The following is a 14303-nucleotide window of genomic DNA, read 5'->3' as shown; positions in this document are numbered from 1 at the left end:
CTGGAGGAATGGTTAGTCAGCCCAAAGAAATCTTCACTGTTCCAAAGGCCAGAGTCAAAGGTTCTTTGTTATAGTACTATAGGTTGAAATGTAAGATAGCGACCTAGTCTTCTTGTAAAAGAAACTTGTGCATATTCCATAGTCAAAAATTCACTCCTAGGACCAAGTTGTACTCCCTCATTTTTCTTTGCCTATTTGGGAATGGCCTTGGCTCCAGATCCTCATTAATTTCCCTTGAAAAAGAAGACTGTGCTATTGCATTTCAAGACATTATAGGATGGCAGGGATTCCTGTGTGACCAACCGAGACACAAAGTACCTAAGAAAGCCAGTTACAAAGAAAGCCATTGTTGAAGCTGAGGAATAGAAAGCACATGGGGGAGAGGGGTGAATTTTGCAGAGGGAAATAGACAATTTGAGCAGGCCTATGTGATTTGTTTCTATTGCTACTTTTGGGCAACTGCCATTGGCTGAATTTTCAACTATTTCCTTCTGTTTTTCCTATGTAAGAACAGCACATGACGACTTTTGATGTTTTCAAGATTTAAAAGTGTGGTGGAAAGGGTCAAGTATTGGTTGACAAAACAGAAACAAAGCAAAATAAAAGTCATGTTAGAACTTCCGGTCCCCTCCCCGCCCCCCAAGAAAAAGAACTTCTGGTTTCCATCTCAGGCTGATTATTAGTGTGTGCAAGTCCCTGCTTTTGTCTGAAAGAAAGTAGGTGTTATTAGATGTTTGTTGAAGCTTAGTTCAATATATCTGTTTATTAAATATTAATCTCCTAACTATGCTGTAGCATAAAAGAGTATTTTCTTTTCGATAGGAAAATTCTTTTAATGAATGATCACAATCATGTTTCTCCCACTTAAATTCCATGAGTTAAAAAAAATGTTGAACATCCAACAACACAAGTCCGAAATTTAATGGCCTTCACGTTATGAATACCACTACAATAGAAAATAAACTCATCACTAGATTTCAATTTACTTACAAAAGATCCCAGCTGTTGCTCAATGCCAAAATGGGTAGAGACTGTTTGGTTCACAGGACTGGATCTCTGGCTATTGAAAAAGCATTTATAGGCATTCTTAGCAAGAAGAATCAGCCTAGTGAATAATACAATCATGAGCTATGGTTCAGATATTCAAGTGCAAGTGTCCAGAAGGTGATGTAGCAGCTAATCTCTGAGGGTAGTTTTGAAAATAATGACATTTAACTTATTAGAGCAATTGTTTTCATAGAAAGCAATGAACTTCTGTAATGAATAATAAAATCCAGCATTAAAATTACATCCTGATGGTAGAAATCATGAAACTGAACACAGTTGGTTTTGCCATATGAAGTCGCCCATATGGGGGAAAAATCAATGCATCTAAAAGTACTTAGGGAACTTATTTAAAGAGGAAAAATACTAATGCACCGCTGTTTCTTCTGTGTATTTCTAGACAACATACTTGCCAAATTCACTAAGAATAATTTTAATGATTATTCAAAGCATAACATGAAGGAACGGGTTTAATCTGATTACGGTAATGACATTTCTAATGTATTTATTTAGAGTAGTGATTGCTGAATTGCACTGATATTAGCAAGCTTGCCCTGTTTACTGGAATGCTGATACATATTTAAAAATCTGTCTTTGAATAATGCAGCCTGAGCATGTGGACAATAGATGGGGTCTTCTGCTTCCCTCCTTTATGTCTTATCTGATCTGCCTGCCTTGATTTGGAATGCACCGCCCCCCCCCGCCCCCCCCCCCCCAGCTTTGCTATTGTCGATGCCTTTGCTCTCCCCCACGTCCCGGGTTTGGCCTTACTGAGCCCTGATGTCTGATACACTTGCAACACCTTGAAGGAATGCAGCTGAGAATTCATTGTTCCTCTTCTTGCTTTTTAAACATCCTCACGAACTCTCCTCTTTTTGCCTGTTTAGGAACAATTTCTCACGCTTGATTAGTTGATTGACCAACCTTAAAATTAGTGCATCTGTAATTTGTGAGTAGGATCAATTACCTCAGACATTCAGCTCATGGCTCTTTCGGCCCCATGTGAGAGAAGCTAGCTTTAGGACTCTCCCACCTGAGGCTTTTTACAAAATAGTACTTTCTGATCTGTACCTAGTCCTCATCATATGTCCAATCCCTTCTGAAATTGTAAACTCAACCGTACTAATTCCTTTCATTCTGTACTTTCAGAGTCTTCAGTGGAACTTGAAAGTTTTAATCCATCAGATGTTAAGAATGAGATTGGTATGTATTTTTAAAAGAGTGGGGTGGAGATCCAAAAGGACAAAAGAGGTCTAATCCAAGTCATTAGGTATTGGAATCCTCTCCTATATAAAAGCCTTTTGTTTATAAGAGAGCTGAGTGACTTGAAGACCTGTAGCTAAATCATCCTTTGGATTCCACTGAATTGATGGGGTGATAGTTGTGTCAATCAGTTGATGTCTGAAGAACACCAGCTACATTCCAGGCTGTGGACACCAGGGCAGCTATGACAGGTAATGTCTATTCATGCTCCCATGCAGCTTTCTGGCATATCATTGACTCCTGCTGGAGTGTGTATCCTGGGAGATACAGGTCAGTAACCATGTGGAATTGCATCAAGTTTGCATGTGAGTGCAGGATGATGGTTTCCAATAAGCGTCGTACTGCCTGTACTGATGGTCATTGAAATGCTTCCAGTCTGATTGGTATAAAAATGACTAGACTTGGCCATACATAAAGAACCTGGGAACAGGGCTCCTGTGGAAGTGGGTGGCCCTTGGCAACCCTCAGTAGACCAAGGTGGGGATGGCAGCAGGGCAGCAAGGCCTGGGCAATGCCTATCCATTGCCCTGGGGAAGACCTGCATGGTGGGAACTGCAGGGCAAGCAGGGTGGTAATCTTGTTGTCAGGAGGTGAAGCTCCAGGGTGTGTGCCATGTCAGATATGCAGGCTAAGGTACGATGCTCCTTCCAGCTGCAAAAAATGACCCAGAACTGGGGACCTAATGACTACCAATTTAATAAGAAAGAGCTTGATGAGTTTTCCTGTGTTATATCATGCAGACAAAGGTTGTCTATGTATGGACCTTGTCTGTCATTCTCGCTGTAGAATTCCTAGCACCTACCACAATACCTGAGCTGGAGCAGGTGCTCAGTAGTATTCAGCTAGTGACAGTAAGTTAAACCAAATGTCACACTAACAAGTCTAAACTCAGAAAAAAAAAAATATATATATATATATATTAGAATGACTTGATTAGCTGTAATTATATTACTTGATAAGAAATTTTATTATAAGATATATGAGTATAACAAATTATGGGATATAGAAGATAAATATATACATAAATCTAGCTTATTTATAAATTTTAAAGATTTATATGTTGATTTGTGTATTAATTTATATTACTTAGCAATTCTCAAAATTGTTAAATTTTCTGAATGTTATCATCTGTCTATATATGGATTTTTCAGGAAACACATAACCACGGCTTCTAGCAAAATTTCAAGTGGTTCTACTATTGGCAAAGCCCAGCACAAGGTACAGATGGAAGCTGCCATAACATATGTCTAGATATCTGAAACTTATGCATCAAACTTTTAATAAGGGTTTATCCTCCCACCTTGAAAAATATTCCTTTGTAAAATGACCTAGAAGACCAGGTTTGTAATCAGGACTCTTGGACTCCTCTGAGTTCCTATCAGCATGCAGAAAAGTTAGCCCCTAGTCCTCAGCAGATGACCATCTTTCCCACTTCTTGGAGGACTTGAACAGAGCCCATAGTTATCATGAACCCACATTTCTGGATTTTCTGAGATGGCTTAAATTTTAATTATTTTGTCATATGATCCTTTTTAAAAATTCATTCCCAGGTTATCTTATCTGGACCCATGGGATTTTATTTTTAACTTTTTGTCTTGAAATAATTATAAAGTCACAGGTAATTGCAAAAATAGACCCATGTACCCCTTAACCTATTTCCTCCAATGGTGATATCTTGTACAGCTTTAAGGCAATATCAGTTCATGGATCCTACCCAACTACATGTTGATGACTCCTCATTTTATTTCCAGCTCAAACAGACTCCTCTGCCCTGAGCTCTAGATGCATCTATTCCTATCTGTTCTGCATTTCCATCTGGATGTCAGTTATTTCACATTTCATATATCCACATAGAACCTTGATCCCTGGCTTTCCTAATTCAAACAAATATTCATTTTAGTAAATGGTCCTGCCAGCTACCAAATTGCCAAGATCAGCAATGATCTTGTAGTACATTTGCTTACTTGTTCATTGTTGGTTTATCTCCATGGGCACTTGACAGAGACCTCATCTGTCTTCTCCACTATAGAATTCCCAGCATCTCCTATAATACCTGGGCTGGAGCACATGCTCAGTAATATTTGTTAAATGAATTATTATTCAGGGGTGCCTGTGTGGTCTAGTTTGTTGAGCCGACTCTTGGTTTTAGCTCAGGTCATGATCTCAAGGTCTTGAGATTGAGGCCTGTTTCAGGCTCCCAGCTCAGTGGGGAGACTCTGAGTTTTTTTCTCTCCCTGTGTTTCTCCATGCTGCCCCCACCTTCATTCATGGGCTCTCTTCTCTTTCTGTCTCTTTCTCTCTAAAATAAATAAATAAATCTTTTTAAAAAAGAAATATTATTCACTTAACAAATATTTGTTAAATAAATAGATGATTTTGGCAGAGATAATATGGCAATGTTATGGTCTCAGATGACACCAAGTCTCAGGATTTGGTTTTCTGAGTCATGGTTTACATGCTTATGGGATAGGTGGCTGTAAAGGGATAATGTGTATCTTACAAAGTGATTGAGAAAAAATATATTGGCCTGGTTAGGAAAACTTCAACCTGAGAATTTAATGAAAAGCAAAGATAAAATGAAAACCCAGTAACCTCCCTCCTCCACTTCCCTCCCTCCATCCCTCCCTCCCCTCCCTCCCTTTCTCCCTCTTCTCTGTTGATTGCCCAGAGTCCATTTTCAAGTAGTCTTTTGAAGAGAGTACACTGGACTTGTTCTTATTTTTGCATGTTTGACTGACAGTATCTTTCTTTGACTTCACATACAAAAGAAAATGAAACTGAACATACCTTGTTTGTTCAGCATATCGTAGATACCATTCATTGTCTTCTGGCATTTAGTATGGTAGTGAAGTGAGGTCAGCTGATATGCTTTCCTCTTTTGATCCCTGTCTGGATGTTTGAAAAATATAGCAAAATGGTTAATGTTCATGGGTTCTGGAAATAGGCAGTTTGGACTCCAGTTTCTATTTATGACCTCAGACAAATTACTTCATTGCTATGAGCTTTACTTATCTCATCTGAAAATGTGGAGTACAGCACCCATTTCATGCAGTCACCATGAGAATCAAATGAAATACAAATGTTTTAGACTAGTGCCTGGCATATAGCATATGCTCAAGAATACAATGCTTTACTTGTCCTTGTAATTGAAAACATTTGCCAGGAGGAGGCCAGATATTTATTACTATTGTTAATTTTTGCCTGACATACAACCTGACTACTCAGGTTTTGGTCTTGTTTATCTTTACCTTTGTTTCTCAGGATATAGAATTCTCTGCTTCAAGCAGCGATCCTGCATCAGTTCTGTGTTGTTCAAGGGGTTGCTTCTAGGTCTCTCAGAAGCTGAAGTCCCAGTTGCTGTTGCCTTCTACAGGACAGCAGCCCAGCAAGCTGGAGGCCCCAGTATTATATGTACTGTTTTGTGTTTTTGTTATATTTCTTGTTTGCAAAGATGAAGAATCACTGCTTGTCTCTTCATATCTCATGCATCACTGCCCTGTGTTTGGAAAAGCAGGGTTTTTTGAAGTTGGAACTCAGTGCTCATCTTGACCAGAAAACTCACTTGCGCTATCAACTTTATTTTGCCTCCATCACCTGTTCTTAGCCAGTTCCTTGGTTACTCTGGGCTCCTCCTCCAGGAATTGTGCAGGCTTTATTCTCCATCTTGAATGCTCTTACCCACCGCACTCCCAGCATAGTGCTTCTCTCCAGCCCTTCCACATTGGCTCATGCCAATGGCTCTTCTTCAGAGAGTGGCTATCAGGTAACTGAAGCCACTTTGTTCCCAGAGAACCAGAGTGCCAAGGAGTTCACAGGCCACAGGCAGTAGCCAACAGATGTGTATGACAGCTCAGTCCCTTTTCATGAGTGACACAAACTCTCGGCCAGACCTTACATCCCAGAGTCCCCTGTAGGATCAGTCCAAAAGCACCCTCTTCAAGACTTTGTCCTAGATAGCCTGCTGTGGGGCTCCCCATTGCCTTTTTGTCCTGCTTCTCATATCTTGCTGATTTTTCCTGGGACCACCCTAATAAATCTTTTCACAGTCAGTAATTAGATATTCAAGTATTTGTTTGCTAGTTTCTGTCATTTTTCCCCAAAACTTTAAGTCCCAGGACAGGAATCCATATTTGAACAACGAATGTGGGACGTGACATTCAGTGACTGCATATTCAATAAATTAACAAAGAAAGCCACAAAGAGACTGAGCAAAGTCATAAATGCATGAATGTAATTGGCCTATACCCAAGTTTGGGAGTCCAGTCCTCTCTTCCCAAAGCCTCGAACGCACAGAAGCCTTGTTTGAAGATATAAATACCCTTCTATAACAAGGTGACATCACACATACTCAAGCTTTCCTCTCTTCATTTATTATAAGGCTAGCTGAACACTTCAATGCATTTAATTCACCATTACTTACTTGTTCTTTATTACCTCCATATGCATCATGTGAGTTTGTGCATGTATATTTATACAAACTCTTATTATTCAGGTTCATAAAATATCCTTTATAAGAGGAACTATATGTGACTGACCCAGATGCACAAGAGGATATGTTTCATTTCTCAAGAAGAACCTTCTGTGCACCCTGCCGCCTCCCTGCTCCATGAATTTACCCATGGGACCTAATGGTTCTAAAAATTGAAGCAGCTGCATGGGCCATAATTTACTGACCTACTGTGTGCATGACAAATGGGTCTTAACTATAACCAGCTGGGGCTATTTTTTGTCAAAACCAGATTTTGAATCCTGCACTTGAAAGCTTCTAAGTTATTTTTCTGGTACTCATGATTGTGTGTGTCTGTGTCTTTATACCTGTCTGTCTGTCTGGGTACGGAAAGAGGGATAGAGACGTACCTGGAGAGGAACTCAGGTAAGTGGATTCTTATTAATCACAGGCAAACATATTTTCTCATTTAGCAAAGTCAGGCTGGCATATCCAACACTTGTCTGAAAAAGAAAAAGTTGCCATTTATATTAAACTCCAATTGCAAGGTCAAAAGCATCCTGAACCTACAAAAGGTTATATTTACAAGAAAAAAAGCCATTTAAAGCTGGGCTAGGAGGAATGTGTTATCTCTGTTGTGTAGCTACAATTAGCATATACTTTATACCATTTAAAAATAAATATTAAGTGGTTTCAATTAAATCGTTATTAATCTGAAAAGATCAACATTTGAGGAAAGTGACAGTGCTCTCTCCACAACCTTTCTGAAGTCTATAAACAACAAGCTATAAAGAGTGGTTGCTAACTTTGGTGGGGGGTTATGGCTCCTTGGAAATCTAATGAAAGCTATGAACACTCTCCCCAGAAAAAAAAAAAAAAAGACCCATAATTTTGCAAACAATTCCCAGGGGTTTGCTGACCATCTGAAAGCCATGCATGAGTCTCACATTAAAAATGCCTTCTCTAAAGGAAACATAAGATGTAACCATAATTTAAAGGAAGTCATGATCTTGTTAAAGAACCTAAGAAATTGCTTATTCATACTCTCACTTTCCAGATATGGGGAGAGATCTGAAGACGGTATGAAAGTCACACAACAAATTGGTGGCAGAGTTAGGAATTTGGATGCTATTTTAAGTTGGCTTCCTTAGAAGCAGACCCTGGAACAATGATTGGCGGGAAAGTGATTTATTAAGGAAGTGCTCCCCGGGGATACCAGCAAGGGCATAGAAAAGGAGCAGGTCAGGCAGGGGTGCCTCTCACGCAAACACCTGCCAGGGATAGGGTCCCATGGGGAGCTCTGGAGTAAAAGTTGTGCCAAAGGAATGGATCAGCTTTCATACCTGTACACCCTCTTTACAGGTTAAAAAGTAGGAGGAATTGGACTTCCAGTAACAGTCCTCCAAAAAAAAAAAAAAAAAAAAAAAACTGCAGATGTCAGGTGGGGGCAGAGCTCAGAAACCATAAGAGGGGACTCCAAAACCTGCCAGATGGAAGGTAGCTAATGTGACAGCCAAGTTTCCTTGACCCAATGCTGTGGCCCCACCCCACCACACACACACAAAAGAGGCACATATAGACTTTTTGGTAAATGACCCATTGCTCACTCTCCCAAGATTAAAGAGATGTGTAGTATTCATTTTAAACTTTAGTCTGGAGCATGATGAAGGTTTTTCGATCTTTAAATGTAAGCTTTGTGCAGAGTGGCACCAATGTCAATAACTGCCATCTGGGCATCTTCTGGAGTTTCCACGATGCACGGCCTCCAGGGGTCCCATTCTGTCCCACTCTATAGAGGCACCCTAAACTCTGCCCCTGATAGCACCCCCACCTCCAGCCTTATGTATGCCTCGAACAAGAACCAGACAGGTTTGCTTTGTTTCTGCAGAGAACTTTATTTTGTGGGGTTGAAAATCCCTTTTTCCTCCTGTGCAACATAACTGTGTTGCAGGAGAGACCATCCACACATGTTTCTTAGTCTTGAAAAGTCTCCCCACTATGCCAAGTCTTCAAACTACCAGGAGAAAAGATCAACAACCCAATAGAAATCTAGGTAGCAGAAACAAAAAAAACAGTTGGGAGGCCAGATAGACTGACACACATGGCCAGACCCTACCTGAAAATAGAAATGTAATTCACATTGTGCAGCAACCAGTTTAGGAAGCCAAAACCACCATCTCTGCAGCAACTGGCCCCAAAGAGCCAGGACAATCAATAACTGATAGCTTCCCTAATTTATGCCCCTGCATCCAACTTGGGACCGACTAGAGAAAGTCAAACATGTACCTCTAACCAGTCATGCAGGATGCTGGCTGCTAGTTAGCCCCCCCGCAGCCTCCCTAGGCCAACAAACTGCAATCAGGGCACACTTGACCTGAAGCCTTCCCTTTTTCCCACTGCAAATCTTTCTAACCCCTCTGCCTGCCTTTGAGTCTCTGCCAAACCCCCCAAATGGTGGCCAGCTCCTTTGCTCTAGCAAGCCCTGAATAAATCACCTTTAATTGTTCTCATTTGGGTAGTCCTTGTTTATTTTCATACCATTCATAGGAAAGGCCACTACATGTGGGGAGAAAAGGAGCACCTGGGTGGCTCAGCGGTTAAGCAACTGTCTTTGGCTCAGGTTGTGATCCCAGGGTCCTGGGATAAAACACTGCATGGGGCTCCCTTCAGGGAGCCTGCTTCTCCCTCTGCCTATGTCTCTGCCTCTCCCTGTGTGTCTCTCATGAAAAATCTTTTTTTAAATGGGATGGAAAGCTTAATTATAACTGTTTTTAAAAGAAATGCAAATTAAAACAACAATGAAATGGTGGGTTTTTTTCTCTTGATTTGAGAGCAGTTTGAAAGTATTAAGCAAAAGGCAAAAATGTGCATGCCCTTAAACCTGGTCAGTCTAGTTCCAGCAATTCATTTTGCAGGAATCATCTCATAAATACACAAAGTTATGTACAAAGATGTCCCATGTTCAAATATTTGTATAAAATAAATGTCCAAAGGGGGACTGGATAGAATGTGGGACATCCGTGCGGTTGAATTCTGTAAGACATCCCACGGAATAAAATGTCAGGGATAGATAGACGGCAGAGTGAGAAAGACAAAGCAACGTGGATGTGTGACTGGACACACCTTTCCGACTATTTCATATGACGTCCATAATGGTGCATCCCAGAAGTGGGGCTGGAGGATGGGAGAAGGGCTTTCACTTTATATATTTCTCATTGTTCGTGGTTTTGTAATGATCACGTATTACTTTGGTAGTGAAAAAATTAAAATAAAAAGAATCTGCTGGGAAATGCAGTGGTCTGCATGAAATGTGATCCTGAGAATGTTATTCACTCTCTCACCTATTTTCTCACTTCTCTGCATACTGTGGTTGAGTTATGCAGAATAAGGCATGGGCATTGGTTACAGCTTTGATTCCTGGAATAATAGTCCATCTAATTAGGAGCCCACTCCACTGACAATGCCCGGCCACACCTTGTCCGAGGCAAGGCGAACACATTGGTGCAGGTGCTAGAACAATCACATCTCATTTATCTGCCGTTGCCCAGGAAGGAGCCCAGCTACGCTGGTGAATTTTCCAAAATAATAGCAGCTTCCCATCTGTTTAAAGTGCCAGTCTTTTTCTAATGTACTCATTTTTTATGGAGATCTTTCTTAAATAGATTTCACAACCCTTCCCTTCTCCTTGAGAGTACAGCGATCATAATATAACCAATTCCCGATGATTTGGGGCGTAGTTCTGACTATTGAGCCCTGAGCTATGACATTTCAGCGCCTGATCTGGGAGAGACCTAAGTGAATGGGGAAGCTTCCTTTGAATCTCCACCAATCCCTGTGATTTTGAATTCCTTTCTGATTTGAAAATATCTCCTGCTTCTCTCACTTTCAACTCCCCTTTAGATATAATGTACGTGTTGGATCCTGCTCTGGCTAGGGCAGCTCCTAGCTATGCCTCATTTCCTTTGATGCTCCATCCCAAAGCGGAGCCAGAGTAAAGGTGTGGGTGAACATGGTTCCTGGGAGGTGATCCCAGAATGCAGGGTGAGGGCATGTGGAAGGATGGGGAATAGGGAAGGCAGCCAGCACAGTGGGTGTTAATGAGCAGGTTACTGTGCAGGTGACAGGAACTCGCAATCACAATGGGGACCCTCTGAGACACAGCAGGGACACAACTCATTGCTGTGTTACTGAGGACTGAAAAAATTGGAGTATTTATTCACCATCTCCCCTGACTGAGGATTGCTGGAGGAATTGAGGGGAATCACATCTTCAGCACTTTGCATCTGCATTTTGGCTGCACCAGGCAATGCCTTCAGACAGAAAGACACAAGAACCGACCAAGATGACAGGACCAGAGCACCAAGAGTCAGCTACACTCTCACACAAGCCATGAAGTCAGCAATGCTACCCCATTTTACAGACTGGGGAAATGAGACTATCTGTCCAGGGTCACAGAGTTAGCCAATGATGGAGCTAGGATCCTCACCTGGGTTGAAACAGTCCCAGAATTTCCCTTTGCTGTCACAAATGGCTGCTATGCATCCAGAAGCCTCTGGGGACCCTTCTAAGTTGTCACCTTATGAAAAATTAGCTGAACAGATTATTAGGCCTGAGAAGGTATGATTCCACCTGTTTCCTGAGGTATCCTGATGCCCAGAACAGAGTGTGGCATGTGACATGCATTCAGGAACGAATTTCTGTATTGATGGGGCCGGGGAGCATTACAGTTCATTGTCTAGAGGTGTAGCTGCTCACTCCTAGAGGCCCAGTTCCTGTGTGTGTTCCCATTCATTCATTTATTCAACTAATATTTACTGAATACCTAACGTATACAAGGCAGCATGCTAAGTGCTAAATTTTCAGTTGAGAGAAAAATATCCATGAGTTCACAGTCTCCATGGAGTTCACAGTCTAGAGAAGGAGACAGACATTACTCAAAGGAATCACATAAATCACATCTGAAAAAGCCTCTTGTTTGCCTTTCAATTTACAGAAAAAATAAGGACAGTAGAATATATTAGGCATGGTATGGAGAACTGTCAGCAAAATCCAGCCTCTATGAAACTTTATAGGACAATCTACTTCAACAAATAAATTACAATGGGAGAAAATAAAGAGGTGGAAAAGAACACCTACACACTAAAAGAAACTTAAAAGACGTATCAACTAATCCCACGACCAGACTCCTATTTGATGCTGATTCAAACGAACTATAAAACTTACGACAATAGCTAAACATTTGGAACTGACTGGGTATTTGTTATTGAATGATTATTGTTCTTACTTTCGATGTGATATTATTGCAGTTGTGTTTAGGAAAAAGAGGCTTTATTGTTAAGAGAGACATACCGAAATATTTACAGATGAAATGATAGGATGTCTCGGATTGGATTCAAAAGGGAGGAAATGGACAGGGACTGTGGATAAAACTGAATTGCCCAGGAGTTGACACAATACTGAAGTTGGTAATGATGGCTTAGGAGTTCATGATACCAAGCTGTCTATTTTTGTATATCTGAAATTTGTCACAATAAAAAGTTTATTGTGGAAAAAAATCACACAAGTATTTTGTCACAAACTGAGACACCTGTCAGGAGGACCAAGGACAGGTTACCATGAGGACCTGGAACAGGTGAGCCTGATGTACGGGGAAGCCAAGGAAGGTTTCCCTGCAGGACAGGATGTTTACTTTCCTGTATTGATTCTACCTACTCGAAGTACTATGTTTGGAAATGTATTATGAAAGCCATATTTCTTTCTCTCTCTCTTTCTTTCTTTCTTTCTTTCTTTCTTTCTTTCTTTCTTTCTTTCTTTCTTTCTTTCTTTGAGAAATCCTTCAAAGTATATAATACTAAGCAGGTATATTTTTCTTCTTACCTCCATATTTGTTAAATTGCTTCTTTTTCTTTCCTAACTTGAAACCTGCTGGTTTGAGTGGGAAACAGAAGTAGATCCAAGGACATCATTATCCTAATAAAATATCATACTTAAATTGAAACTCCAGGGATCCCTGGGTAGTGCAGTGGTTTAGCGCCTGCCTTTGGCCCAGGGCGCGATCCTGGAGACCCGGGATCGAATCCCACGTCGGGCTCCCGGTGCATGGAGCCTGCTTCTCCCTCTGCCTATGTCTCTGCCTCTCTCTCTCTCTCTCTCTCTCTGTGACTATCATAAATAAATAAAAATTAAAAAAAAATTGAAACGCCACAGAGAAGACTAGCATGGTCCTGTGTAAGGATGACACCCAAATTCAGGAAGCATCCCATATTTTGTGTCTATGTAGAAGATGGATGTTGGCTGTACCTCTTGTGGCAACCATTTCACAATATGTGTAAATCAAACCATCATGCCTTATGCCTTCAAATTACACAGTGAAACTGGGAAGAGAGTGATTACTGAGATTCCCTGTGGAAAGAGGGTTAGCATTTTGTTTGGGTTTTTTAAGATTTTATTTATTTATTTGAGAGGGAGAGAGGAGTGTACAGAGGGAGAGGGACAAGCAGACTCTGTACTGAGCAAGAAGCCCAACATGCTGGACCCTGAGATCATGACCTGAGTCAAAGCCAAGAGTCAGACATTTAACTGATTGAGTTGCCCAGGTGTCCCAAGAGGGCTAAGGGGCTTTTAAATTAAGGCCATACATTCTTTGAAGCTCCTCCCATCTAGAGATGTAGACCATGTCTGCTCCCCTTTGTATCTGGGCCAGTTTGTGATTTGCTTCAACCTAATGAGTGCAGTGAGAGTGGCAAGGTGTGACCTATGAGGCCAGAGAAGCCAGGGAAGCTTCACCTGTTTCTCTTGGTTCATTCACTGTGGGAGCTTTAGTTGCCATATAAGGAGTCTGATCAACCTGGGGCTACTGTGCTAGGAGGAAGCCCTGGCTCTATGGGGAAGCCACATGTGGGTGCTCTGATTGGCAGCCCCAGCTGATGTTCCAGCCTAGCTAGCATCGACTACCAAACCTATAAGGAGGTCTCTAAATGACTCCAGCCCCCCAATGGGTAAGTCACCCTCAGCTGTCAAGTCTTTACAGCTTCATTCCCCCCACATGGTGGAGCAGAGTCAAACCATACCCATTATGCCTTCTTTGTGAACAAAATAAAATTGTTATTTTGTGCCACTAAGTTTGGGGATGGTTTGCTATACAGCTGCAGCAACCAGAACATAGGCCTAGCTAGAGGACTGGTAAGCAGATATTCCTAAAAAGTATTTAATAAGGGACCTCGGTGCTTCCACAACATCTGTGGAAAAGTTGGAGCTAAGGAAAGCAGGGGCCTCTGCTGGACCACACCACTGCACAGCAGGTCATGAGACTATGTTTGCTCCTGCCCACACAAGTGCCACTAGCACAGTCCTCCTCACACATGTCACTGCAAACATGGAGGTCACAAGCTGCCTACCAGCCACCATCTCTGCAGAAAGGTGGCCTCCACATCCCTTCCACCATCCAAATTTTGTATGAACAAATATAACTGGCAAAAACTGAATCAGAACCCTTGCTGCAAGGGAGCCTGGAAAGACTAGGATTTGGTTTTTCGACTTCCAGCTTCCA

General features: G+C 41.4%; 1 long non-coding RNA gene and 1 other non-coding gene across 2 annotated transcripts; both read left to right on the top strand.

The window, feature by feature from the left end:
* The first annotated feature begins 2583 nt into the window (after window positions 1-2583).
* On the top strand, window positions 2584-7668 carry LOC125753526 (uncharacterized). The gene is made up of 2 exons (XR_007405573.1): window positions 2584-3525; window positions 7149-7668. It is a non-coding gene; the product is annotated as an uncharacterized LOC125753526 (long non-coding RNA).
* A 5251-nt stretch (window positions 7669-12919) lies between these two features.
* On the top strand, window positions 12920-13023 carry LOC112674322 (U6 spliceosomal RNA). The gene has a single exon (XR_003145373.1). It is a non-coding gene; the product is annotated as a U6 spliceosomal RNA (small nuclear RNA).
* Window positions 13024-14303: the final 1280 nt, after the last annotated feature.

The sequence above is a fragment of the Canis lupus genome, chromosome 24 (genome assembly GCF_003254725.2).
Source record: "Canis lupus dingo isolate Sandy chromosome 24, ASM325472v2, whole genome shotgun sequence".
Taxonomy (NCBI): Eukaryota; Metazoa; Chordata; class Mammalia; order Carnivora; family Canidae; genus Canis; species Canis lupus.
The sequence above is the reverse complement of the archived record's forward strand: the minus strand, read 5'-3'. Positions and strand labels throughout refer to the sequence as shown.